The sequence below is a fragment of the Rana temporaria genome, chromosome 3 (assembly GCF_905171775.1).
Source record: "Rana temporaria chromosome 3, aRanTem1.1, whole genome shotgun sequence".
In the NCBI taxonomy this organism is placed as follows: Eukaryota; Metazoa; Chordata; class Amphibia; order Anura; family Ranidae; genus Rana; species Rana temporaria.
The window spans coordinates 353,685,196-353,702,566 of NC_053491.1; the positions used below are offsets into that span (position 1 = coordinate 353,685,196).

At 42.0% G+C, this 17,371-nt stretch overlaps 1 protein-coding gene across 3 annotated transcripts in view; it reads left to right on the forward strand.

The window, feature by feature from the left end:
• TSPAN9 (tetraspanin 9) overlaps positions 1–17,371 on the forward strand; it is a 595,020-nt gene that overhangs the window by 270,191 nt on the left and 307,458 nt on the right. For all 3 annotated transcript variants that reach the window (XM_040345192.1, XM_040345191.1, XM_040345194.1), the window contains one exon: positions 6,048–6,126. The gene's annotated coding sequence lies outside the window, so the exon portion shown is untranslated. The remainder of the gene's footprint in view (positions 1–6,047; positions 6,127–17,371) is intronic.

Sequence of the window (17,371 nt, forward strand, 5' to 3'; positions counted from 1 at the left end):
GGGGGTGCGTCCCCCCCCCGGTTCCTATGCCCATGATTGTAAGCCTTGTCAATTTGCTGCACATTTTTACTGGCAGGTTGTACATTTGCAGAGCACTTGAAGCACAAGTTCTAGTTGACACTTTTCCAATTCATAGCAAATTTGCATGGTCTCTAGCACGAGCACAGTTGCAGTGGTGATTCTACAGCAAGAGCCCTGCAAGTCACAGTGACCCCTGTGGTGGGATGACTATTGCAAAACATAACTGAACCAGAACTTCCAGAATGTTTGCAAAGAAAGTTATTTTCAATATTTTTAAACCTGTAGTTAAAATAATACTTGGTGATCCAGCAATAAAGGAAGTGTACAGACACTTCTTGTTATAGGGTTGCAATGCTCTGTCCGTCTCCCAATTGTACTCTTGCATTATCATTGTCGCATAGACTTATGATGGAGTGGCCTCTTTAACACACATTACTCAGGCATGGTCTACGGTAACCTTCAGGAAACCTACCCTGAGAAATGCCATGCTGCAATCACTGGAGTACATGTGGACAGGAAGCGGTTCCACAGAGGTTGCAGGAGATCAGAAGCACTGAGATGCATAACAGGTTGTTTATGATGCACAGTCCTTTAGCAAACTCAATGTCATTGATTTAGGGTTTCCATCTACTTTGGGCACAGGAGAGAACATGATGAAGAATGGAAATGATGACTAGATTTTGAGTAGACCAGTCTTTTGATAATAGCCCATTCTGTAAGTTTTTTATGTTTCCAACAGAGACTAGACATATTGAGTGAAGACATAAAACATTTATGTCCGTGTGTGTGAAGCAAAGTCAGCCTTGAGTTATTGAAGCTTTGTATGTTTCAGCTAATTTGTATCAATATCATTCCTGTAGAGATCATGTTTGGTTTTTGTGTGCTTCTTCTTGCTTAGTGCTTCATTGACAGCTCATCCCGTAGGCCCAGCTATCAGCTAATAAAAGATGTTCAGTGAAATTAAACTGAGACTAATGCTCTCTCAGGAGATTCTGTTTAACCCAACCCTTGTTGTAACTATATTCTATTGACCAAATACCATATCAAGCCATACCAATTTAAGATTAAGGCCTCATGCACACTGGGGCCTAGCAGGAGAAAAGCAGCTGCAAAAATGCTCCTAAAACACGTTTTTTCTAGCATGTTTAGGTACGTGAAGAACTTGGGCATTTATTCATTTTATTGGGCAGAATATTACTTTTATACAGCCTAAAGTAAATACACTTATTAAAGTTGAATTCCCGCATACTATAATATTTTCCTCAATAGTTCCCTTCCCTTTTCGCAAAATTAATTTGTTTTTCTTTCAATTGCTTATGCATATTATTTAAAAAATCGTATATCTAAAAGTCTGTGATGTCATCAGTGCTACTTAAAAAATGCAGAGATGCCCGGGCACTGGGAGGGTTTATGAGGTGAGCACCAATATCACATCATTTGCATTTGGACAATCTACCAGTGGAGTGGCTGGGAAGAGTGATTAAAAGTGTGGCAAAAGCTCATCTCGAGAGCCAGTTATCCTACCAGTATGTCTTTGGAGTGTGGAAGGAAACCAGAGTACCCTCAGGAAACCCATGTGAGCTTGGGGAGAACATGCAAACTAAATGTAGATGGTGTGCTTGCAAGGATTCAAATCGAGGGCCCCTGTGTTGCCTATCAATTGGAACTGAACAGCTGCCAAGGTCAGGAGCACGTTCCATATTTGCGTGTCCTGACTCTCATTTGCCACTTTCTCATCACCACTGCCACATGGGAGTTACATTGTCCTGGCACCTATCTTAAAGCAAAACTAAACCTATCGTTTTAACGGTTTCAAAAACAGTTACTTTCCCGGCATTCCTGCTCCCAACCAAACTGTCAAACCATTAAATTGCTGGATTCGTAATTGATCACATGTACAGCACCATGGCAGTTACAGATCAACCAGAAGAAGCTAAGATGGCAGCTTCCTTGGCCATAATGAATAGAAGAATCTTGCTGCTGAGAGTATACACTGCGCTGCATTTAGGGCCAGTTCACACCAGATGCAGTTCCGTACAGTTTTGTGTGCATTTTTTCTGCACTAAAAATGCATGCACAGTGTTTTCTATGTATTCCAATGGCTCTAGTTGGCTCTAGTTCACACCATGCAGTGAGTTTCCAGTGCAGAAACTGACCGGAAACTCACTGCATGGTGTGAACTAGAGCCATTGGAATACATGGAAAACACTGTGCATGCATTTTGTGCAGACAAAAAATCACACAGAACTGAAAGGAACTGCATCTGGTGTTGGCCCTTACACCATAGGCAGTGTAGCAGTGTACAGTACAATAAAAAACAAAACAAAAACAATAGCAGACAGGCAAAAGAGTTTTTCTTGGCAGACGAGACATATAAAATCACTTTTGCCCAAAAAAACTCTACTTACTGCCAGTTTTTTAGGGGAGACTTCAGGTCTCCCTGCTTTAGGCCTCTTTCACATGGGTGGCTGTTCTGCCACTGTTAAAAGCATGTTTTGTTATTATGAAATTCCAAGACTCCAGGCACAGCGATCATTTGCAGTGGTACATTGAGATTAGCAGCACTTATGTGCGTTTAAATGCGGCTTTGTTTACCTGCGGTGGAACATTCTTGCCATTTCTGATGTGCTTCCTGCTGTTTTTCTTTCCTCATTGCCGCTGCTATCCTCAGGTGAAATAGTACACTGCGATTACCTGCAAATATGTGCAGATAGCTACGCTAAACCGGTCCTGGACACAGTCAAATTTTTTTTATTTCTAGCCGCACAAAACCCAATGTAAGAAAACCGTTGCTAAACACAGTGGGCCAGATTCACGAACAATTACGGCGGCGTAACGTATCCCCTTTATGTTACTCCGCTGCAAGTTTTTGTCGTAAGTGCTTGATTCACAAAACACTTGCGTGTAAACTTGCGGCGGCGTAGCGTAAAGCCGTCCGGTGCAAGCCCGCCTAATTCAAATGGGGCGTGTACCATTTAAATTAGGCGCGTTCCCGCGCCGAACGTTCTGCGAATGCTCCGTTAGGAAATTTCCCGCCGTGCTTTGCGCGAAATTACGGCGCCCCGACGTGTTTTTTGAACGGCGACGTGCGTTACGTCCTTTCGTATTCCCGGACGTCAAAAAAATAAATAAATTGAAATTCGACGTGGGAACGACGGCCATACTTTAACATAGCTGGTCTAAATCTAAGCCCTGAAATAGCAGGCTTAAGTTTGCGACGGGAAAAACCGACTAGCGACGACGTAAGAGAATGCGACGAACGTGCGTACCTTCGTTGATCGCCGTAAACAGCTCATTTGCATACCCGACGCGGAAAACGACGCAAACTCCACCCAGCGGTCGCCAAAGTATTGCATCCCAAGATCCGAAGGTGTGCGAAGCCGTACGCCTGTCGGATCTTAGCCAAAAGCCGTTGTATCTTTGTTTGTGAATTACAAATAAAGATACGATGCGGCAAATTTGAAAGTACGCTGGAGTATCAACAGATACTCCGGCGTACTTTTTCTGTGAATCTGGCCCAGTGTGTGAATGGGGCCATAGGAAAGCATTATGTGAGTTTAAAAGGTAAAAGCTGAATTCTATCTGCCCGTGTGAAAGGGCCCTTACAGTGACTTTACTTTGCAGCTCGTTTAAAGTTTATGAACAGAGCTCTGCTGAAAAACACTATTAGAAAAACAATAGACTCTGTATGTTGCCAATCCTTTAATTTCCTTGCAGCATTTTGTAAAGCAAGGGTGTTGACTGCACTTGTTGTTTTTACAGTAACCATAAGGGAAAACCTAAAATCAGGTGGCTTGTCAGTATCAAATACTGAGTTGGGAGATCAATGAAAATATAGTTAACTCATCCATACTGCTGTGCTGCTCGTATCACCCTTTCAGTATATAAATGACCCCTATCTTCAATGATGGCCTCATGTTCTTAAACTTTAAATCCATTTCTCGGTAACCTCTGAGGCCTCGTACACACGACAGAGATTCTCGGCAGAATTCGCCGAGAAACTCGGTCAAAACCCGGATTTTGCCGAGAATCTCTGTTGTCTGTACAGTTTTGGCTCGATGGAGCCGCCGAGGAGCTCGACGAGAAAATAGAGAACATGTTCTCTATTTTCTCGTTGGCCGCGTTGTTCTATAGGAGAAGGCGGCCCGCCGAGCTCCTCGGCGGCTTCATCCCAAAACGAGACGAGGAACTCGACGTGCCAAGCACGTCGAGTTCCTCTGTCGTGTGTACGGGGCCTCAGATTCCTATTTTATTTTGTTGTATAATTTAGAGAAAGATATGTGGACAGGTTCTGTTTTTGCAACACGTTTAAAAATTCAGCATTGCGCCAGATGCCACATTATTACAAACATTAAAGAATCATGACATAGAGAGACAGAGAGCGTGGCATCAAAGATCAACGTCATTGCTGGAAATCAAAAGACAGCACATGAAAATCAAGGCCAAATTTCAGTGAGTCTGGCAACATGCTATAGCTATGTATTACCACTACAAAGGGCATGAATCCTGTTTTGTACATGTAAATCTACAGAACACCATTGGTACAAAAAAAATAAAAAATTCTTAAGAGAATGCGAATAGAGGGCAAAGCTCCACAAAAAATATTTCTGTTTTGGGTGTAAAGGGCTGAGGTGGGATCTCCGTTACTGCTGGGGAGTGGGGGCTCTTCTAGGGCCCATTCACGCCAGTGTTTGGGACTTTATCCATTTTATTTGGCATATTGGGTTGTGTTGAGTTCTTTAATTTTTAATAAGCCCTCAAACTTTGTCTATAGGCCAAAAAACATAGTAACCTTGTGTACTTTATTGCACTGATGGGCAGGGGTGTTTGTTCAAGCTGTGTAATTACGCTGGGGGAACCTTTGAAAATGACAGAGCATACAGAGACTTCACACTTGTTGTACTAATCATTACCTCACATGCTAACCCTGACAAAAATGCAAATAGGGCCTGACTCATTACAGGGGGATACTAAAAATGGAGCACTTAGAATTGATGCAGCTGTGCATGGTAGCCAATCGGCTTCTAACTTTAGCTTGTTCATATAAGCTTTAATAACAAGACCTGGAAGCTGATTGGTATCTATGCAGACCTACACACCAGTTTTAGTCATCCCTCCCTTTGTGTGTCTATTACACAAGCTTCTATCACATACAGTCCTCGATTTTGAGGCCGCAAAGCCGCGGCCTCAATTACCGGCGGGCCCCAGGTCTCAATTTCTTGTCGCAATTGTGACCTGCCGCCCGGATTTTGTCGAGCCCTGTTGTAGCATCATGGCTGCTCAGCCTTTGGCCCTCCAGCTGTTACAAAACTACAAGTCCCATCATGTATCTGCCTCTGGGAGTCATGCTTGTAGCTGTCAGCCTTGCAATGCTTCATGGGACTTTTAGTTCTGCAACAGCTGGAGGGCTACAGGTTGAGCAATCTTTTCCTGCCACCATGTGCTAGTTCCTCATAATTGGACTCTCAATTACCAATCATGGGAGAAAGGGAGAATGAGTCACATGCTCTCTATATCTGAGGTTTTGGGTATTTCTCTTCATTCCAGGTGGCAGAATGGAGTAGAGAAGGTACGTATAAGCAAGGGAGGACTGGGTTTTAATGTGAACCTGTTGCTCTGCTGTGCATAGATAAGCCATAGGTTCACTTTAAGGGAAGTTTCACCATTCAGTTTTAGGCACTGCTCACAACAGCCATCCGATAAATGCAGCACCGTGATCATAAGGAGAGATTGAAACCCTAGTATGAGGGTATTTTAAGCTAGATATTACGCTGGCGACTCGAGTGACTTTGCTATAAGCCGTTAATATTTCTTGTGTGACAGAATTGTTTCGAACTTGCATTACTATTTATTGGATAAATGCAAAAGAGTTGCTTTATGAAGGAGAATGAATATCGGCTTTCAGATTCATAGCTAAGGCAATCCTTCTTGTTTCTCTTCTTAAATAATAGAATACTTAGCTTTTGTTCTGTGACCTCTTTTCTTTTTTAATAACAGATTTTTTTTTTTTTTATCTTTCCTTGCAGGGCACAGCGCGCTCCCACATCCGAGTAGGCTCGAACATTGATTAATTTGTAACATCTGGATATCCAATTATAGAGGCAGGTGAGTTTTAAGGGGAAAACGGGTCAGGGAAAGGGCCTTGTTAAGAGGAGTCTTTCCAGAAAGATAATTTAATAAAGCCTAACACGTATTGTTTCTTCTAAAGAAAAAAAAGCTATTAATTATTATGAGATGACTGCTGCACAGGAAATTTAGGTGAGTATTAAATGGATGATTCCTATTACTCTACTAGACTTTTTTATGTAAGAATAATATTACTGGTAAGACAGAAGGGGCAAAATAGCGTATGGTATCCTAAATGAAAGATTACTGGATTAAAAAAAAAAAAAAAAAAACCTTATGAGCCTGTTAGGCTTGCAAGCAATACAAAAAACCTTGAAGATGTACAGCAAATCATTTAGGAATATGTTCATTTCACCAAAACCTCTCACACAACCATCTGTTGAAGCTTATATTTAGCAGAAAGGATTGAAGCAGCAAACACCTGTCTTAATTGACCTTCCATTAACACATACAGGCCGACAACTTTTTTCATACCAGCATTTGAAGACCTGATGAAGGAGGATTGCTGTAGCTCCCAAAACGGGTTGAATTTTTACCTTTGGATTTTGATAATTAAATAAATACTCTTGAAATCTTTGGTGTAACACTCTCGGTTTAATACATTTAAAGTAGAACTTGAAGTCCAGCCAAAGCTTGTTTGGCTGTACTTCTCCTATGGATTACGGGAGTGCAGATCGTTTTCCACTCCTGTGACCCGTCAGATGGGGGTACGTATGATTCCTAAAAAGAAAAATAATCTTTACTCCTCTTTTAAAGTATAACTAAAGGCAAAACTTTTTTGTTTACTTTTGACTAGAGTGAAAAAGGATTGGAGCCCCCTATCAGTTTTGATTGCTGTCTGTGCCCTTTTTTGGGTTGTCCTCAGAAAAGTAATAAAGGGGAAATGTTCCAATGGGGACACTAGTTCTGCTGACCTGGGGGTCCCCAAGGAATTCCGTTAAATTGCAGGGATTTCTTCTCACTTTATGTTTGGCTATGGGACAGGAAGTTAAGGGAAATCACTGCAATGAGACACAGAAGGTGAAAACTCTGACAGGGGTTATAACCCTCCCTTTCTCTACCCCTATAGCCAAAATAAAAAAAAAGTTATATTTTAACTTTATCTGAGCACCAGAAGCCAAAAAACTTGCCTATCTATCCATGTCCAAACGACCCCCTAGCATTGTTAGCCACTGCCATCATGAGTAAGGGCACATAATTTGTGTAGCATTTTTTTTCTTAAAATCCATCTGCCTTTAGGTCAGGCATGCAGGTAGAAGGACATGCTTAGCTGAGAAAGTCCCTCCTCCAGGTAAAAGAAAAAAATGTCCATTAAATTTCCTGGGAGGTATGACATTATTTTGGTCTGGACTAGAAACCTAGAAGCAACTAAAGAATTGTAAAACAGTTTAAATTGTAATATACATTCCTACCTATTTAGTTAATATAGATTGAGAGTAAAGTTCTACTTTAAATGCACACTTTAAAATAAATAAGCCTTCCTTTTGCAAAGTAAAAAGACTCAATTAAAACCCCCACCCAGGAGCATGTACCTGCTTTTCCTTGCTTCTGATGGCACTTCTGAGTATAGCATGTGACAGGGATAGGCAACCTATGCACTCCAGCTATGGTGAAACTACAAATCCCATCATGCCTCTGCCTCTAGGAGTCATGCCTGTTATAGTCAGGGTCTTGCATGCATCATGTATCATGGAACTTGTAGTTTCACCACAACTGGAGGGACGAGGTTGCCTACCCCTGGTATATGACTTGCTCCCCTTCTCTTAAAACAGTGCTAGGTGATTGGCCCATAGCCATGTTTAAGTTTTGATAAGTCAGGAGCTTATATAAGGCTGAACAGACCAACCCAAGAGTGAGGAAGGGTCAGTATGTACTGCTGGAGAGGCGGTGACCATGGTACTTTGCCCTCCTATGTGCAAGGGAAAGGGTTGGGTTAAAGAAAATCTATTTTGTGTAGAGTGGTGGTAGGCTCATTTAGCTATTGGGTGACGGGGCAAAGATTTTCCCACACTCAGACTTGGCTGTGCCGTGATTTGAGCTCCTTAAGGTAACCAAGCTGTTAGTTGGGATCGTAGGGTGTGTTCTTCCTATACAGCAATGGTGAAACCTCAAGAAAGTTCAACCTATGGAGGAGAAACTTCCTAAAACTGATAAAGATTCCACACTGTCCAGAGTTGCTCTTCAATACTAAATACTTACAGTATATAAAACATATAAATATTAATAGATAGGAGCAATTTTACCTGGTGGTTGAGAAGACCTGATTTTGTTTCTGCTGCAGTAAGGCCTTGTACACACAATCGTTTTCCTCGACAGAATCCATCAAGAAACTTGGTGGCAGAGCTTTTTTGTCGAGGAAAACGGTCGTGTGTTGTTCATCGATAAAACTGTTGAGGAACTCAAGGAACTTTTTCCTCGACGGGAGTCTCAATTTCCTTGTCGTGCTGGTTTTCGACGAGAAACACATTCGTGTGTATGCTAAGAAACCCCCGCGCATGCTCAGAATAAAGTATGAGACGGGAGCGCACCTTCGGTAAAAGTAGCGTTTGTAATGGAGATAGCACATTTGTCACTCTGTAACAGTCTGAAAAGTGCAAATCGTCTCTTACCAAACTTTTACTTAACACGCAGTAACATGAGATTAGCAAAAGCAGCCCCAAGGGCTGTGCCAGTGGAATCGAACTTGTATGTGTTGTACGTCACCGCGTTTGAGAACGAGGAGATTTGGTCTTGACCGTGTGTACGCAAAGCAAGCTTGTCAAGTTTCTCGACAAGCCTAACAAGGAACTCGTCGAGGAAAACGATGTGTCTTTTCCGACTAGTTCCTCGGTCGTGTGTACGAGGCCTAACACTTATAGGTCTTGTCTCTTCCCCAAGCCTGTGAATGGACAGTGAAAAGAGAAGCAGAAAGTTGAAGAGCTCAGCTCTCTGTTAGCACATCAATACTGCAGCACAAATACTTGGCTTCTAGTGCTGCTTTTTCCTCTCCTGGTCTGTGCTTTGCAGCACAGGGACCACAAGAGGCCTATACCAGGTCACATTCAGGAACTTATACTGCTTGCATTTAAAAAATACATTTAATGATGAATTAGTGAATATGAAGCTGCATTAATATGTGTCTTTTATATCTGCCGGAAATTCAGTTTTAAATCCATTTTTTTTTTCAAAATCTTTTGCCAGTTCTGCAGACTTGATCCCTATGGGCAGTTTTAGTGATGTCATTTTGAGTATTCAATAAGCTATTGGTATTATTCTGAGCAGTATTTTTACTTTCAGGTGATATGTTTGTGGTCTTTTTGAAACGTTTATTCAAACTGCATTTTGAAAGCGTAAGATTGAAAATGCACAGGAGTGTAACTGTATTTTACCTGTCCTCTAGTTCAATTTTTGATTCATAGATTGTATCAGGACTTTGCAAATCATATTTTACCTTGTGCAGACTGCAAAAATCTCTTATGTTGTTTGCGATAACATAATAAGCGTTTCAGGACATGCAATTCATTTCTCAGAAGAATTTGTATAACCTCATTTTACTTCAGTGCAGGAATTTAATTTTTTTTTTTTTACCAAGTCTTCTTCAATAATTAAACTTTTTATTAATAGCACGGTTTAACTTGATATTTATCGGAAGTCATGCCTCACATTTGGTGTATTGGACAGTTAACAGATGTCGCCTTCAGCAAATTAAACTCTTTTCTAAAGCATGAGAAGATCTAACTTAGTTAGTTGAAAACATAATTCCTTTGCCTGTTTTGTTTGGATGAAAAATAAGCAGTTCGCTCAAGATCATCTTAAAGGGTACCTCAGCCCACAAGTGATATTTTATTTAAAAATGGAGCTTGGTGGGCTGAGTCAGCTCTTGGCATCTCATATGCCCTGGATACTCTAATGCCCTGTACACACGATCGGACATCTGATGGAATCTAATCCGATGGATTTTTTCATCAGATATCCGATGAAGCTGGCTTTCATTAGTCTTGCCTACACACCATCAGTAAAAAATCAGTTTGTGTCAGAACGTGGTGACGTAAAACACTACAACATGCTGAGAAAAATGAAGTTCAATGCTTCCGAGCATGCGTCGACTTGATTCTGAGCATGCATGGATTTTTGACCGATGGATTTCCCCACAGACGTTTTTTTCTGTCGGTTTTTTAAACATAAGAAACATTTAAAACCGGTTCTATTTTTTTTCACTGATGGGGAAAAAAATGATGGGGCCCACACACGATCAGTTCGTCCGATGAAAATGGTCCATCGGTCTGTTTTCATCAGACGAACCGATCGTGTGTACAGGGCATAACAGTATTTTCTCCCTGCCATAGTTCTTAATCTTTTCTTGTCCGCCTGGGAGTTTTTCCCATCCACCTGCGTATGGGCCATCTTTGTGTTACATTCTTTATATTAAAAAAAATAATAAAATGTATATAAAAAATTAATTATAAGATTTTTAAAATAAGGAGTTACTTTTTAATCACCCTGTGTGTGTGTGTATATATATATATATATATATATATATATATATATATATATATATATATATATATATATATATATACAGGATGATTGAAAAGTAACTCCTTATTTTAAAAATCTTATAATTTATTTTGTAAGCATTATTTTTACAAAAAATTAATATGAGAACACACATGACATGGAGTTTTATTTACAATTCGATATGTGCACCAGCATTCACCTGGAGCTTCTGAAGCCGCTTCGCAGGAACTCTTGTGGGATGGCAGAAATAACTTCTCGTAGTCGCCCTTCAAGTTCTTCTAAAGTCTTTGGTTTCGTAGTGTAAATTTGTTCCTGCAACCAACCCCAAAGAAAAAAGTTGCAGGGTGTTAAATCAGGGCTTCTGGCCGGCCAGTCATGCGGACCACGTCGACCCAACCATCTCCCAGGATAATGTTCATTCAGCCATTCACGAACAATAATAGCAAAATGTGGAGGAGCACCATCTGCACAAAAATCACATCTTCAATATTCTCCCAGATATTGACAACTGGCCAGATTTCATCTTGCAGCATAGTGAGATACCTTTCGGCATTCATGGTATTGCGAAAGATAAAAGGACCCACAATCCTATCTGAAGTCATGTCATAGATAAAAGTGGTAATAAAGGTTTGAACAAAAAAATAAAAAAAAATAACAAACATGTCATACTTACCTCCGCTGTGCAGCTTGTTTTGCACAGAGTGTCCCCGATCCTCTTCTGGGGTCCCTCGGCGGCTGTCTTGGCTCCTCCCCGCATCAGCTAACCCCCCTGGAAAGCACTTTCCCAAGAGGGTTGCCTTGCGAGCGGGCTCCCGAGTCGAGTCCAGCATTTGCCTCCATAGACACCCCCCCCCCGGTGTCCGCTTCATTGAATTTGATTGACAGCAGTGCAAGCCAATGGCTACGCTGCTATTAATCTATCCAATGAAGAGCCAAGAAGACTGGGCCAAAATCCAGCGTGTTCTCAACGTGGGACTTTCAAGGGCTCAGGTAAGGAAACGGGGGGGGTGGGAGGGCCAGTAAGCATCGAATGTTTTTTCAACTTAATGCATTGGATGCATTAAGGTGAAAAAACATGAACCTTTACAACCTCTTTAACCACTAGCCGACCGCGCACCGTCATTATACGGCGGCAGGTCGGCTCTCCTGGGCGAGAGCCCGTAGCTATACGGCGGCTCTTTGAGCCGCCACTAGGGGGCGCGTGCGCGCCGCCGGAGGCGCGCGCGCCCCCGCTCGCCCCCGACTCCCGTGCGTGTGCCCGGCGGGCGCGATCGCCGCCGGGCACACGCGATCGCTCGTTACAGAGCGGGGACCGGGAGCTGTGTGTGTAAACACACAGCTCTCGGTCCTGTCAGCGGGGGAAATGCTGATTTTCTGTTCATACAATGTATGAACAGATGATCAGTGTTTCCCCTAGTACGGCCACCCCCCCCCCACAGTAAGAACACACAAGGGACATACTTAACCCCTTCCCCGCCCCCTAGTGTTAACCCCTTCACTTTTTCATTTTTATAGCACGGATCGCTATAAAAATGCCAATGGTCCCAAAAATGTGTCAAAAGTGTCCGAAGTGTCCGCCATAATGTCGCAGTACCGAAAAAAAAATCGCTGATCGCCGCCATTACTATTAAAAAAATATATTAATAAAAATGCCATAAAAATACCCCCTATTTTGTAAACGCTATAACTTTTGCGCAAACCAATCAATAAACGCTTATTGCGATTTTTTTTTACGAAAAATATGTAGACGAATACGTATCGGCCTAAACTGAGGAAAAAAAAAGTTTTTTTATATATTTTTGGGGGATATTTATTACAGCAAAAAGTAAAAAATATTCATTTTTTTCAAAATTGTCGCTCTATTTTTGTTTATAGCGCAAAAAATAAAAACCGCAGAGGTGATCAAATACCACCAAAAGAAAGCTCTATTTGTGGGGAAAAAAGGACGCCAATTTTGTTTGGGAGCCACGTCGCACGACCGCGCAATTGTCAGTTAAAGCGGCGCAGTCCCGAATCGCAAAAAGTCTTCTGGTCTTTGGGCAGCAATATGGTCCGGGGGTTAAGTGGTTAAGGAACATACATTAAAGAATTGAGAAAAAAGTAACTTCATATAAAAAAATTATAAATTATTTAAAATAGGGAGTTACTTTTCAGTCACCCTGTATATATATTTTAGGGCTGCACCAATATCGGTATCGGTATCAGTGCCGATACCAAGCTTTTTGAGCCAGCATCCGTACTCGCCCAAATGTCCCTGATACAGAAATTAATACTTTGTGGTGAGATTTGCATTAATACAAAATGAATGCGCTCAAATTGCACTCCAAAGAATCGCATTTGCTTGAACAGGAATGCAGTGCAATTCTTGTCCGAATTGCATGAGATTTCCCCCACTGCTCGTGTGTGTGTGTGTGTGTGTATAGAAATGGATTCAAGCTCCATCTAGTGGGCAGTTTAAAAAATGTTAAAATTCACAGTACATATCTGGTAGCAAATCCAGGCAGCTGGAGGTGCTCACAGGGCTGGAGGAGATGTAGATGTGGTCTGCCCCCAAGCTGACATTACTTCCGCCCTAGACCTACGGTGTCCCTGAACTTCTCCTTCAGACCTGTGATCACCTCCAACAGCTATGATTTGCTACCATCAGTGGACCGGGACACCCATGTAGATTATTTTGCATATGGGCAAATACGTACAGTGAGTTCTAACATTTTTTAAACTGCCCACTAGATGACGATCTAATTTATTTCTATACTCACAGGTAATTGTATGTATGGGGGAAATTGTATGCAATTCAGACAGAAATCGCACTGCAATTCTGTTCAAATTGTGTACAATTCTTTGCAGTGTAATTTGTGCCAATTTTTTGTGTATTGGCACAAATCACACTGAAAATTATCGGTACTTGGTATCGGGGAGTACTTGACCAATAAAAAAACTGTATCGGTGCAACACTTATATATACAATCAATAATTAAAGTGGTGGAGTTCCACTTTTGTAAGACCCCTTGTGTGTATACATGTGTATATATATATATATATATATATATATATATATATATATATACACACGAGGGGTCTTAAAAAGTACATGTCTGAAATTGTCATGTGACTAGTCTGTCTGGCAAGGCGGCTGATCTTGCAGTTTATTATAAGAGTTGTAACTTCTTAATAAAAAGAGTTGAAGAACATATATATATACATAGTATATTATAAAAATATTTTAAAGAAGAAAGTGAGAGCCCCTCATAATGGAACTCAGCGCAGAGATAGTAAAGAGGAGTTCCAGTCATATTTTTGTTTATTAAAGGTAACTTTTAATAAACAGCCACTCACCTGTCCCACGATCCAGTGGTGTACTCACATGCGCTGTGTTCACCCCATGTCCTTCATCTCTACTATGGGTACCCTGCTGTGACAGCTTGCAGCTTCACAGCCAGGTGCCCCTTGCACATTCGCGAGCGGTGCTGCGCTCTGTCATGTACTGTGTCCCAGAAGACTTTGGCAGGGAGAGCTTCTGCTTCCGATCGCCTAGGCGACCAGAACAGAGGTGGGAGCAGGTACCTGTCAAAATTGGGTACCTGCCCCCCCCCCCCCCCCAAAAGCTCTTCACAAACAGAAGCCAGGGAGGAGGCCTTAAAGCGGAAGTTCCGCTTTGGGTGGAACTCCGCTTTAATCATTGACTCCCTGAGAGAAAGAAAAAGCTGTCATGTGATTTAATTCTCCAGCATCTGTCAAAATGGAAATATCAGATTTGAGAGGACTGACCCATTAAGGCATTTCAAGGATTTTTAGCAAACTGTATTGTCAATCTTTACCATATCAATATCAATAAAAGCCATTAACATCTATTCACACCATGGCGTTGTGGTTATTAACATGTTACCACAACACATGGTAATACATGGTAATACATATTACGTGCGTTGGTGTGATGTAATATCATTCATTCCAAATAGCACTCCAACACAAGTTTGGCTTACCTTATACTTTTTTTTTTTTTGTTCCATAATACTTTTATTAGAAAGTAAGTACAAAAAGAAAAACATAACAATACCAAAGCAGGTCCTCTTTAAGTTACTAAGTTACTAGCATAGGTGTTAGTGTCTTCAAGACAATCAATGGGCCATCACTGGCCTAGTAAGACCAGAGGCGTCCCTAGGGGGGGGCCAGAGGGGGCCCTGACCCCCCCAACATCATGCTGTGCCCCACCATGTGCCCCCCCAAAAAAAAAAATGTTTTTTTTTTTGTTTTTTTGTTTTTTTTCAATTTTTGTATTTTGCTCCCCGAGAGGGAGAGCATCCCCAGTCAGCTCTACGGGGGATTCCTCTCCCTCCCTCTGCTCGCCGACACTGCATAATGCGAGCGCTCACATAACCAGATATTCTAGCCTGGACCGTGTTTAAGTGTGTGCACTGCAGACTGCAGTACACTGTAATCACTGAACTACATTATCTCCATCCCTTCTCTCCCCCTCCATCTGTCTCCCTCCCCCTCTCCTGTTCTTTCAAAACATTCACAATTTACTTTCACTTTCAGTTAGGCAGATAATATACGGTGCAAATTTCTTTCCTGCATCCACAGATTGCAGGAAAGAAACTTGCATGATTCCCCCATCAACAGACAGTGGTGATAGGGGAATATCCCTCCTGCCCAGCAATTATATTCTCCTGACAAACAGTGATTATCACCAGTGACTATACAGCAACCACTAGTGATAATCATAAGAGAATCTGCTCATTAATGGTTCAAATCTCAGCCAGTTTCTGCTGAACCAGCTGAGATTTAAACTGTCTATGGCTGGTCTTAGCTCTTAGGCAGCCCATACATTGATTAGCACTGTGGAGTGTCGGCTTCCTGGCGTGATCGGGCATGTGGGATTTCAAACACACCCGAGCCCATCTCTATTGGTTGTAGACAGTCGAGCTCTCTGCAGGTTGCTTAGCAGCAGTGGATCTTCTCTGACATGCTGATCGGGATGCAATCCAGGTGATGCTCTTAGTCAAATCCTAGTCATAAATATCAGTGATTTTATTGATCAAAGCCCACACTTTACAGGCATAGAGCCCACATGGCTGCTGATCATACGGGTGATTATATTTATGTGGTTGTACTCTTGATGCTAATAAATACTGTGTTTATTAGATCTGACTGGGAGCATCACCTGGATCACATGCCGATCAGCATGTCAACAGAGAAGGTTATACAGCATTACTGCTGCTAGGTGACCAGCTGGGGGCTCGGCTCTCTATAACCAATAGTGCCAGCCTTCCCCTGCATGCACCCATAATGTCACCAGCACTAGGTCCTAATAGACTGCCGCCGCTGCCAAGGAGACAGATGCCAGACCAGCGCTGTAAATAGCAGGGACAGGACAGCTGGGGATCCCCACTGTGGCAGAACACCAGGGCCCGGTGGCAAGACAACCTTTGCAACCCTGATAGTTCTCCCACTGCTTTGGACCCTTATATTTTCTTGGTGTGCTGGTGACATATATCTCTTGTTTTCTGCCACCCTGGGGGGCCCCAGTATAGTAGGAAGGGAGCTCACTGCAGAACATGTGAAAGGGCCCATAGTGGGATCGTAGTAAAGGGCCCCAGGATATATATATATATATATATATATATATATATATATATATATAATTGCATTTTATAGTTGGCCCCCCTACTTTTGTCCCTGTGCCCCCATGTGCCCCCCTAAATATGAAAGCTGGAGACGCCACTGAGTAAGACCAATCATAAATTTAGGGTCCAAGCCACAGCATGCACAAGTTGTTATTTAAGGGTGAGAAGCACACCTACACTGAGACCCAGGAGCAGGATACAAGGAATAAATGACAAATTAAATGGTAATTACAGCGGTTTAGATGCGCAGAAAATGTTCCTACCAAATCCTATCATTGACACTTATTTATATGTGTATTTTGTTGTCACCATGTATTATGCCCCGTACACACAACCGTAATTTGCGAAGGAAAAAGTCCCATGGACTTTTTCCATCGGATTTTCCGATCGTGTGTAGCCCCATCTGAGTTTTTTCATCGGAAATTCGGATGAATTCCATCAAAGTTTAGATAGAGAACATGTTCTATTTTTTTCCGATGTGATTTAGCCGGGCAAAAGCCTGATCGTGTGTACGCGGCATTAGGCTTAGTTCACACTGATGCGACATAGGATCCATCTTGTGAGACCTAAAGTCAGATGACATATGAAATTCAATGATTCCCTATAAGAGCTGTCTTAACTGATGCTACACAAGTCTATTTGAGTTTAGAAAAGGTTCCTGCACTACTTTGGTCTGACATTGATACGACTTCAATGCCACAGAGTGTAAAAATTCACATCAAAGTTGTGTCAAAGTTGGATTCCAAAGTTGCAAGGAAAATCACACGACTTTGAAGTCTGGCTAATGTGAACCGAGCCTTAACCAAAATATAGGACCTGGGTTGTGGCATGGTCAATCAAAAAAGTTTAATCAAACTTCAGTGTGGCTTCCTTATATCAAATGTAAACTCCTTAATATTCAAATCCTATCTAATACTGCTATATTTGTTTGCCCAAAAACTGTGTTAGAGTCCTTTCACACAGTCGGTCCGCTCGGTGGATTCTGCTTTTGCTCTGCGGGGAATCGCTCCACTGATCCCCGCTGAGCAGGTGGATGACAGGTCCATCTCTGCTCACTGTGCAGAACGGAGATGGACAGAGTCCTGCTCTCCCCTATAAGG